A 12,332-nucleotide genomic window follows, 5' to 3' on the forward strand; every position below is an offset into this window, starting at 1 on the left:
CCAGTGGCCTAAAACTTTCCAGGCTGGGCAAAGCAAAACCACTTCTGCAACCCAGCTTTCTTCACCCCACCCCTCACCCGGAGGAGCTCTTGGCTGTTGGGACAAAAGAAGTCTGCACAGCCCTGTGCTGCACTCCAAAAGCTGTGCCCAGCTCCTACTTTCCCAGGGACAGGAGGACCTCTAGTAGGTCTGGAAAGTCCCCTCTGGCCACAGCCCAGCCATGGGAAGCCTCCTCATCCCCTCAGGAGCAAGAAGAGCTGCACAACACAGACCTGCCAGACAGCCCCTGTGAGATGTGCCGAGCCCAAGCACTGCCACATATTAGGACACGTGAAGTGCTAACACTCTGGGACAAACTCAGACCCTGGCATCAGCAAGAGGGATGACACCCCACCCCATGCTTCCCCTCTGAGAGCCCCAGCCTGTTCTTTCCCTCCTGCAGCTGCCATGTGCAGTGGCCCCTGTGAGCTCTGCACCCCATCTGCTGAGCATCGCTGAAGTCACCCTTGCCCCGACCCACCAAATCCAAACCAGATCTGTGATTTCACCGTCACTCCCAAGCTATTCTCCACCAAGACCAAGCATAGCACAGGGCAGACCTTCCCCAGCCAGAGGGCATCCCACCACCGCAGCCCTCCCGCTGCTGCCCCAGGCTGGGCCATCCCCCGGGGCTTCCCGGCCGGTGGCCAGCAGACTGCGCGGGGGGACCGGGACGAGTTGGAGGGAGGGAGGAAGGGAGGATGCTCCGAAAGTGGTCCAGGAACCGCAGAGCTGGTCCAGCATCGCCACCTGGTGCTCCGTGCCCGGCACGGCACACAGCCTCTAACACCGCTTTTTTTTTTTCTTTCTTTTTAATTTCTTTTTTTTTTTTTTTTTTTCTTTTCTTTTCCCCTTTCTTTCTTCCTCCCCCCGCACCTCTCCCTCCGCCAGCTCTTTCTCCTAAGGTTGATTTTACTCCTTTTCACAAATGCTACAAATACACAGAAGCAGGACCAGAGACATTTAGGCTGAGTGCAGCACACCTTTGGTGGTGGCTCTCCGAGAAAACTGAGGAATGAAGGGAGCAATTAACGGTGGGTTACAACACACATGGGGATACATATGGCGATTGCACCAGTCCAGAAAAACCCTTTCAACCCTAAGCTGGCTGGGTCATTCTACACACAGGGGAAGAGGGGACACAGTTCCCTTGTCACTAAGTTTGTGCCTTGAAATGCTGAGGACTACGTGCTGCCTCAGATCTAATTCCTGGCATCCTTCAGAGGGTTGGGGTGCCCAAGCAGGACAACTCCTGCATCCCCTGCTGAAGTGCCAGAAGGGAGGAAGATCTCACAGGCGCTGATGATGACGAACATCATCACGGTGCCTCCAATGAAAGCTGGCTCATCTCAGGGCCCAGGTGAGACTCATTTCTCTGTAGGATGTTCATGAAATGCCACATCACAGAGCCAGAGGTAGCCCCGTGCTAAAAGGAAGGATGCATTCCTGCGAGGTCATTCTCTGCTGCCGGAACACAAAATTGGGGACTGCCAGCACCCCTCTGCAGTCCCGCTTTCCAAGGGGGAAGCCAGGCACTACCCATGACCCCTTCTAGCTACAGATTTGCAAACTGCTAACAAACAATGAGAAAGCAGGCAACACTCCATAGAAGGCTCCTACAGCCAAGTTGGGGACTGAAGTGCTAGAAAACCACCTCATTTCCTCTTTACTATTACATCCCCTATTACGACCCCTCCCCCAGTAGACCCCCTAATCCACTGCTCTCTGCACGTCCCAAGAGATGTCCCACATAAGGAATGAGGATCCATCAGGAGAAACTCTTCTAATTTTACCTATCTGCTGCGTCACAGAATGATACAGGGTTGGAAGGGACCTCTGGAGATCACCTAGTCCAACCCCCTGCCAAACCAGGGCCACCCAGAGCAGGTTGCACAGGAACGTGTCCAGGCTGGTTTTGAATGTCTCCAGAGAAGGAGACTCCACCACCTCTCTGGGCAGCCTCTTCCAGGGCTCTGCCACCCTCAAAGGAAAGAAGTTCCTCATGCTTAGATGGAACTTCTCACGTCCAAGTTTGTGCCCATTCCCTCTTGTCCTGTCCCTGAGCACCACTGAAAAAAGACTGGCCCCATCCTCCTGACACCCTCCCTTTCAGTATTTATAGGCATTGATCAGATCCCCCCCTAGTCTTCTCTCCTCCAGACTAAAAAGACCCAAGTCCCTCAGCCTTTCCTCATCAGAGAGATGCTCCAGGCTCCTCATCATCTCTGTAGCCCTCTGCTGTACCCTTTCCAGCAGTTCCCTGTCCTTCTTGAACTGGGGAGCCCAGAACTGGACCCAGTGCTCCAGATGGGGCCTCACCAGGGCAAAAAACCTCACAGTTTGCTTTTCACACAGCAAAAACTTCAACTTGTTGAAATATTTGGGACCTCCCACTTTCAAAGCTGGATCAGAGGAGTCACTGGGGCCCAGCAGCCTTGCAAGATCAGACTTTAATACCCCACGTTCAAGCACAGCCTGCTCTGCCGCCTGCCCACAGGGGCGCTAAGGGCTCCTCCCAACTGGCAGAGCAACCCCTTTATCACAGAACCAAAGGGCCAGTCGCTCATGCAAAAGCATGCTTTTCTTCTTATTTTGGATCTGATGCCACATCCCTCTCCAAAAAATATTCTGTCACAGTATTTTAAACCTTAAGACCTTACTCACCACAGACAAAAAGTCTTCATGTTTGAGGGCAGAGGTGTGCAGTCCATAAAACTTTGTGGAATAGAAAAGACACAAAAATACAGCACATAACAGCAACTCAGGGCAAGGGGATGAGAGAAGCACCTTTGTCCATTTAAACTTAAGCTGAAACTTGCAACTGCATATACACGAGTTGTAAGTTATTCTGGGAAAACTAAATTCAGTGTTCAGACAAATACAAGTGGAATTAGAATTAAAAAAAAAAAAACAAAACAACAAAATAAACCAACTGGATCACAATTAAAAAGATCAAAAATTTATTTTTCCTTAGGGCATAAGAGGCAATGTAAACAAAATACAAACAAACAAAAAAAAAAATCACAAGTCAATTCTTACAGTCTGCAAGCATTTGAAGACAGAGTACCCTTTTCCCACCTCCCCCCAGAACACTGCAAGCCTGCTCAAATGTTAACAACCAACAATTCTGGACACTGAAAGTCCACTAAGTTTTGCCACGTCCCAAGCCGGGACTAAATTTCTCATGAAGGACACTGCATCTGTTTTATCAAACACTTTAAAAAAAAAAAAATCCAACAAAATATAAATATTACAGACAAAGATTTAGATTTAGCACCACCTTTGGTCCGAGCAATCAATGAATTGGGAGATGACAGGTCCAGTCTGTTTATAGCAAGTCCTTTCTGCCTGAGTCTTTGAAAACATTAGAGGTTCACATTGCAAGAACTTGTAATAGCTCTGAGAAAACAGCCCTCAAAGCCCGGCAGTCCCTCACAGCCTCCCCTGGTCCTGCAGGCACAGAGAGGAGAGCATCACTGCCAGCAAACATCACTCAAAGCGCTTGGCAGAGCCGAGCTCAGCCCCGCGGGACAGGGCTCACGCTGTGCCAAGGGCCTGGTCCTGCTTTGGCCTGGCAGAGCTCTGATTTTGGGCACGGCTGAAGAAGAGGAAGGGCAGTGACAGCACAGATCCCGAATTTCCCTTGCCACTAGCACTTGCCACCCTCCAAAGCCCAGCAGCCTGCACACCTGCCTGCTGTCAGACACCCGGAAAGAGCTGAAGCTGCCTAAACACGAGTTATTTCAGCGTATCTGGAACATGCAAATTGGGAGCTCTGATTGAGTGTAATTTACTCCAGACCCTTTTTAGGGTGGTCTTTTTCCAATACACACATGCACGGCTATAAGTTTTTGCAGTTCTTGCAATTTTTTTGTCTGTACCCAGTTGCTGTGCCACAGCCCTGGTGAGGGCCAGGATACGGTCACAAGGATCTGTGACAATCCTAGGGAAAAAAAATTAAGTTCATAAAGCACCTGGCAATATTTTACATTTATTGCAACTTCCTCCTCTACAATCATCCAGAACCCAATTTGTCTCTTCTTTTTCTCCAGGAGTTTTTGAGCAGCCTTAATTGACCATTATTAAATGCCGTTCAATTCCAAGATAATACCAGCTCTAATAAATGCCTGAAGAGAAATGCTGAGATCTACTTTTGGGCACAGCAATCTGAAGGTTTTGCTCTGCGTCTTCACATGCACAGTTGCCCGACACGAATTTGTGTTCCTCGCTCCCCGTTGAGTGACCCATGGAGAGTTTTCACCTTTACAGGCAGAGGCACGATTAAAATCCCTCAAACAAACATTTGCTTTGACTTCCCTGTTTCAGAACGTACCGCTTTAGGGAAAAACCCCAAACCTCAAATCGCTTTACGTTGTTTTGCAGTTCTCTGAGCAAGCCCTTGGGCATGGTCCGTGGCCGTTCAGCAGTCACAGAGAAGAGGGCAGCCCACCACGTATGGCCTCTGTCACCCACGCCTGTGACATGAGCAGACACAGGCTGATCTGGTGATATTCAAACTCCCATTTACGGCACTTGGCCTACGACGTAACCACGAGGACCGCTCTAAAACCAGTTCTGGACTGGGCACCGAAGTCAAGTAAAGTCTGCGAGTCTGGAGTAGGGGGAAGATAATGCTTTGTCCAACTGTTTGCCCCCCCCCGGATCCCGCCCCCGCTGACAAATCCAGAGCAATGAAAACATTGTGCTACGGTAATTTCATTAATTTTCACTGGGACAGAGACACACTTCTATTGTCCCAGTCACAGACCCAGGCCCACAGTACCGTATGTATCAGCTACATCACCACAGGTCCTCAGGTGATCTGTGCTAAAGCTTGAGGGACATTTCTACAGGGTCACTTGGCAGAAAGGAGAGCTATGTTTTCCCTACTGATAAATGCGTCTTTTGGGTTGGCCCATCGACAAGTTACTCATCTTTGTTAACTAGTACTTGAATCCGCATCAAATCTACCACGTTTACATGCCAACTCGGTGGCTGGTCACAGAAAGGTCTTCTGTTTTGTGCCAGTTCAGACAGATTGGGGCTTCCGACCCCCCATTAACAATAACTCTTGCCATCAATGGCAAAAAGTACTGTTAAGTGCAAGAGATGTAGTTTTTCTGGGTTTCAGTTTTACTGGGATGACTGAGAAAAGGAAAAATGTCCTTTCAAGCACACGATTTCCGTGTCTAGGAAAGCATCTCAGCCACCCAAGCACATCTACACCCTCGCGGGAGCTGTTCACTGTACAAACAGTTTTATCCAACCGGTCACCATCTTGGGTTCATTAAACAAAAAACTGGACAACACGTGATACTGCAGTTACTATTTCTGTCTCTAGCTCACATTTGCTATAGGTGTGTTAAGGATTGGTGCCGTGAGCGTCAAAATACCCGTCAGCTCTGAAAGAATCGTTATTTGGCCAAAAGCTCTAACATCTGAACGATCAACAATATTCAGCCTGCTACCTTCAGCGGAGCTGGATCAGAGGCCACAAGAAAATACCATCCAATGTTGTTACCACATAAAAGGGTTTCCCCAGACTCATTTTCTTCCTCTCTTGGCTTAACTTGCATCCCAAAACAAACTGAATGGACTCCTGCCCATAAACCCTCTTAAAAAGAAAAAAAAAACAAAACAAAACCCAAACTCTCAGTTATTCCTTCTCATATAAACTGCAACAGAAACCACACCCAATTGCTAGACCTTTTACCGAGCAGAATGGTTCCCATGTTAAAAAGAAAACAAACAAACAAAAGACCAAAAAAAAAAAAAGTCACCAACTTGACCACACACACTAAGCCCAGCCACACATTTCTCTATCTCTGGTCACCGACATACTCTCCCAAGCTCCCACCAGGTACATTCCCACCACCTCACCACTAGAAAATGGAGTGCTACACCAACACAGAAATGACAACAGCATCTAATATTCAAGGTCACATCAAGAACATCAACCACCCGGGAAACCCACTGCAAAGCCTCACTTAGACCATGCCTAGATTGATTTTACTTTCCACCACCCCCCTCCAAATACAAATTTGGAACAGCAAAACCCATAGGGGTTTCCAGTCCAGCCAGGTGCAACTGCTCTGCTAATGGAGGGGAGCTAACTGCTCAAACAGGTTTCAGCCTTCATTCAACAACAGGTTTAGGCTCCCAATCACCGACTAGCCCAAATTGTCTCTCTAAACGGTGGGTAATTAACAGCTCCGGAAACAGCTACAGATGTACATGTCCAACCGAGCTGCTTTCAGTACTCACCTTGGGTTATCTGCATCTGAATTTTAGCCTAAGCACCAACCCATCCATCTGCTGGCAAGACTTCTCCTGACATGAAATTTGATATTGAGTCTTAACCGGGGAGGCTCATCTGCTTGATTGTCCCCAAACATCGCAGAGGAATGAGCACTGCTGTCTGCAATTAAATCCTCAATAAAGGAAAGGCACTGATTTAACACGGAGTGAGCCAGGCAGCAGAAATGCACCTACTCTGTGCACTATTGACCCCCCCAGTACTCAGGTTGGACCCTCAGCACAAAAGAATCATTGTAATGCTACACGCACTTCGCTTTTTGCAATACTCCAGGTTTGAACTCACCATGAGTAATGAGCGAGTTTTTTCAGCAAGCCTATTCAGCATGCTGCAGAAAAATTCCACCTAGAGACTGGAAACAATTATAACTTCTCCCCACCCCCTGAAAGTCCAAGACAGGAAATAGTTAAGTCAGCTATTTCATTTTTTAAAAGGTTTATTTTTAATTCTTTTTTTATTTGTTCAGTTTACTAATTTTTTACAGGCTAAGTTCCAGTGACTGCACTATTCTCACCTGTCCTGCTTCTAGGGGATGGAAACAAACTGAACTGGATGTTCCGGGGGACCCAGAGTCAGAACAGAGTTTGACGTGTCCCCCCCCCAGTCCAAACCCCAAGGGTGATGATGGGATTTTGTTTATTTATTACTTGGTGACCCAGAAGCAGTTCAAGAACAAGCTTTCAAGCCACAAAACTGTTTGCACAGAGAAGGCTGCCGTGTTGCTTGAATTTCAGACATCAAATACAGAGTCACTAATACAGCTTTGAAGGGGAATATCTGGAGAAGCCCGAAATATTTATTTTAATATTAACTGCTATATTTTTAAACTTCTCCTACAGTGCCAAGTAATTCTTCCTCCCCTCTGTTTTTTCTCCTCCACCAAGCAGAGACCAAGACAGACAGGTACCATTGTAACCAAATAACCCCCAGCATCGGGGAAAGATCACTAAACCCAATGTTTTCCCAGAAGTGCCACTAGCACAGGGTTGTCTCACAGAGGGCCAACGCAGACAGGCCCGGAACAGCCACCCTTGCCCGCTCCGTCAGCTGAACCTCAGTGTATGCAGACCCCCAGACACACAAACCACCTCAACTACAACAAACGTGGAACCCACGTTTGTCTGTCTTTGGTGGATCATTGGCTTCAGGACAACAGATTGTCATCGTTATCACGGAGTGAAAAACTCAACTTTTCTCAATAATGAAAAATCCTAACACAGAGCAGTGATGTATTAAAACCATCTATACAGAGAAAGCACCTGCAGTGTCAGACCCAGTAATTTATGGCCTTATTTGAAACACCTTTTTCCTCATATTTTATCTAACCCTCCCCTGCCAATATAGTTACCTCTCATTTATTTCCAAATTATCAACATAATTCCCATTATTTTGATTCAGTAACAAACAGGAGTCTCAACTCAGGACAGTAGTGGCTTATGCTGACAAGAACAGGTCTGTAAAACGCCAGTGTGAAGCTTTAAACCAAATTTATTTATTTAAAAAAAACAAACACAAAACAAAAAAAATTGCACTCTCCAACTAGAATCAATGCTACCTCGATGCAAGAAAAAAAAATGAAGAACATTGTTGATGGGACCAGCCCAGCCCTGACATTATAAAATGGGAGAAACTAAAACTTGTTCTGCCTACGCCAGTCAGGTCCGCACGCAGTACGGTACGGCTTTCGCTCCAGGAACCGCTGCGGAGCCCTAGCACCCAAGGGCACCCAAGAGAAAAGATCCTCCCTTGGCAATGCATGCATACCCCACAGAACTGACACCCCAAAGTAGAGTTACGGGTGACTTTTTACAGACACCCGTGCTTTGCTCCGAGTCGGCTCTAAGACGGAGGAGGAAAAGGAGCAACAGCACCCTACGTCTCAACCCAAAGTCAACTGACTGCGGGGGCTTCTGGATCCAGCCCTACATACAGTACTTTATTTGAAAATTACCGACACACACAACAGACATGACTACTGAGCAGCACAGAGGGAGAGGAAGAGAAATACAAGCACTGGGCAGAGCTAGCAGAGGCCATCAAACAGTTCAAGTGTGCAGACACATTCCCCATGCACCGCCACATTGGTGGTCCCTGCTTCTACCAAGCAACTAAAAGCAAATGAAAATAAAATAACTTACACAAACATTTGCTCTCAGACCACCGTATCGGTACTGTTGGCAGCCACTGAACATTGCATTTGTACACAGCACTTCGCTACGTGGCTAAATCGCAGCTGAAATCGCCAGAGAAGTAGCCGCCGGTGATGGGAAGCCACCAGCAAGTAGCAGCAAAGCTCCAGTTGGTTTTTAAAAAGCTGCGAGACCTGCAGGGAAGTAGATCATGGCATGGCAGCACCGAGGCTCAGCGGTCCTGGGCACCCTTGGGAGCTGTAGGAACTGAGGGCACGGTGCTCACTTTAAGCCGAGAGCGGTCCATGAAGCACCCACAAGGTGCTTTGCTCCGCTGCGGGTCTTCCGTCAGTGTAACTCTACTGATGCTCGTGGATTTCTTGCTAGTTTAGACAAGAGCATGTGAAAGAATTAAGTTGGCTTCTCAAAAACAGATTCATTTCTAAAATATGAGAGGTTTTTCCAAAATCATGTAATTGATCCTATTTCAGTACAGCTGCAGAATTCAGCTTTTCCTGTTTGAATGCAAAGGTCTCTGGTAATATTAAGGCTTTTTGACAAACTTAAGAACAGCAGGACAAAAATTAAGCAGAAAACTGAGGTATAACCCCTCTCCAGGGACATGAACTAGAGCCACAGGAGATGTACTTCCCGGAGCTCAGACAATCAAATGCTCTGGCTTTCACATTTCTTGCATCTTACAAAAAAAGTCCAGTTTTTCAAAGGTAGAAGATTTTGCTGCTACCTGGAAAGTCACATTATTTTGGACAGACAGAAGTTCTCCTTCCATTCAAATGGAATTTAAGAAAAAACTTCTTTTGAAGGGCAAAGTTTCTGCCCAATTTTGTTTTCGGCCTGAGAGATCAGCCTCTGGAAGCCAAGAAATACAAAATCAATACCCAAATCAGCTGTGAAATTCTGCAGGTGAGAACTAACCCAGACAAAGCGGGGACTTTTTTCCTTAGGTTAACGGTAAGTAAAGGAACAAAAAAAATAATGAGGACCTGTAAAAATATTCCCGTAGCTCTTGCAATAAATAGAAGTTAACAATACAGTATCAAAACTTGGGGCTGCATCAGCAGAATTAGTTTCCCTTCCAAAGCTGTCATGGATTCTGAAGCGTAACAGAGGACGTAACCGGCAGAGACGTACCAGAAGCCAGCATCATGCATGGATGACATACAGAGTGTTTCAAGCATAGCTCAGAAGTCCTGTATTGATAAGGATGTTAATGCAATTCTATACATAATCCTGGCAACGTGCTGCATAATCCTTATGCTTTCAGTAAGAGGCGATGCTTTTTTAGTGAAAAGCAGCCATTCCCACCCCAAACCACCCCAGCTATCAGTCCCTACCTACCCAAGGGTCCCGTTTTCATTCAGTCACCCCTTCCCCTGCGTTTCCCCTTCCCCTAAGAGTGCACGAATAGAGAATTGCAAACATTTCACACTGCACGTTCCACTCCAAGTCCTGGATGAGGGGCCTGTTTATTCTATGAATATTGCACTTATCCACTCATTGGATTTGTTTTTTCTCAAGAATGCAGAGTATTTGGGAAAAATAGAAAAAATTAGTAGGATACAACACAGGAAAATATGAGTTATTAACAAGCTAGCTATGAAGATCTAAAATTAAATAGTACTAGTTCTATTCTGTTAATACTAGTAATATGAAAATAATGAATGCTTTATCAAATTCCCTTGTTTTTCATACAAGATAAAAGCAGTAACTTTCTTTTTAACTGAGGAAAGCAATGAATATATATTACAAAAAAATACGATTCATTAAGATCTGAAAGTGATGAAAACAATTATATAATGCCTTCGTCAAACTTTATAGCGTCATAACGGAAGGGGTCTTTGGGGTGTGTATCCACAAGGGCCAAATCCATTTTTTTTTTTAAGCTGTACCCGTGCAGATGTGAAATTCCATTTTTAAAGATTCTAACTGTGAGTACATTTCAATCCTTCATTATTGCGTATTTGTTATTATTGTACACTTCAATTAAAACAAACACTTCCTGTCGACACACCAGTGAAGTATCCGGACACGCGCCCGTCCTATCTTTTATCTTGAAAAGTTTGGCTTGCCAAGGACCGGTGTGTGTGACTACACCCACCCATTGCAAGGCGTGAGAGCTCAAACAATTAACAGGAATTGCCTCCCACAGGGAAGGGCTGCTAACAAAAACGTTATTACTCTTGCTGTTACGAGAAAGTGTTTTGAGAGGGGAGACAAGGGAAACCAGCAATTAAACTTTTCAGGCATTATATAAACCTCAATAACGAACTCAGAAGTGCTCATTATTATTAAAGTTGCAGTATACAGCAAGACACAATTTTCACATTCTTTAATTTCGTTCTCTGGCATCGGAGTTTGGATTTTCTGCTGGTCCAAATTCAAGACTTTTTTGGAAAGCACGGATAGCGGGTGAGAGCAACACGGTGACAGCAGCCGCCTCTTCCCCCGGAGGAGGGCCCCCTTCAGCTGCAAATGGCTTTGCCCAAGCCCTGCAGAGCTCTTCCTCTTACCGATCTGGTTCAAGAACGAACCAGAAAAAGAGAAATTTAAACAGTACTATTGATTTCTGCATTGAGTGTTCACTGAGGTGTATGTTATATTTAAATATTGCTCTTGATCCAGTGTCAGTTTTGACAAATTTAGTAAATAAAGCTGAAGGCGACATTAACATTTTAGATAAGAGCTAAAACACTTCTAGCACTACATTGTCCACTGAGGCACCCTGCCAGGTTCTCCTGCTCTGCAGGCAGCTTTTCTGATTTAGCTTAAGGCCTTTCACTCCGTTTCACAGCTAACAGTGGAAAGGGCTTGCTATTTCGGGTATCAGTGGAGCGGACCAAAACTAGCCACTTGCCAATGGAAAAAACAATTCTCTTCCCAGTATCTCTGTTGAAAGAATCAAAAAAAGAGATTAGTGAGAGTTCCTGTGACAATGGGGAAGGGGAAAAAACCTGCATTGGGGGGGTATTTGCTTTAAAAGTGCCCTTTTAAACACAAGAACCAGTACAGCCACAAAATAGGGGGAAGCCCAAGCCGAAGCCTTCCCATGGGGCGGGAAGCCCGGCGGGCCAGGCGATGGCCCACATTCATTTCTAGCATCAAGTAGGTCCTTTGCACCCCATCCTTTTTGCTGGTGCAGGTGGGGGCGGAGGGAAATCACAAGCGTGGCTTTACAGCCCATCTACAGGCTCCAGCCTCTCCTCAGCAGGGACATGAAGCCTCTGACATGGCACAGGAGCAACTGAGCCACGGGCACAGGGCTGTTGCTGGAGAAAACCCCAGCAGTACTGCAGGTACTGTCATTCTGTATTGCCACCTGCACTGCCCGGAGCCTGGCAAACTGCCTCCCTGCAAAAGCCAGAGCTGGAGAAGCGAGCCAGCGAGGTGGGAAGGGAGCTGTGGGACAGACTGATGCCTGTTACAGAGATGACCCGTGTTTCCCAGGCAGATCGTAAAGCCCTCGCACTAACCTGAGCCTTGCAGCAAGCCCGCATCCACCAGGGACCAGCCTCACGCAAGGCATGTGGCAGCCAGGAACCACAACCATCTGCCAAAAATGGCTTTGCCACCCCAAATTCTGCAAGGACTCCTGCAGTTCAGAGGTGCTCTGGGCTCTGCTTTGCTGAATGCAAATGCAAATATTTATAGTAGTCCGGGCTCTCCCATCTGCGTGCTGCTTTCTTCTCCCTGGGTAGGGGCTCACATCACGCCGCACCGTACTCGGAGAATTCAGTGGCTCAATGCAGAAGATCTGGGAGCTGTGCTTTTAACATCCCCCCAAAGAGATGACCTAGTGGGAATGTCTTTAAACAAAACTTTAGAATATT

This window comes from Numenius arquata, chromosome 15, assembly GCF_964106895.1.
Source record: "Numenius arquata chromosome 15, bNumArq3.hap1.1, whole genome shotgun sequence".
Lineage (NCBI taxonomy): Eukaryota > Metazoa > Chordata > Aves > Charadriiformes > Scolopacidae > Numenius > Numenius arquata.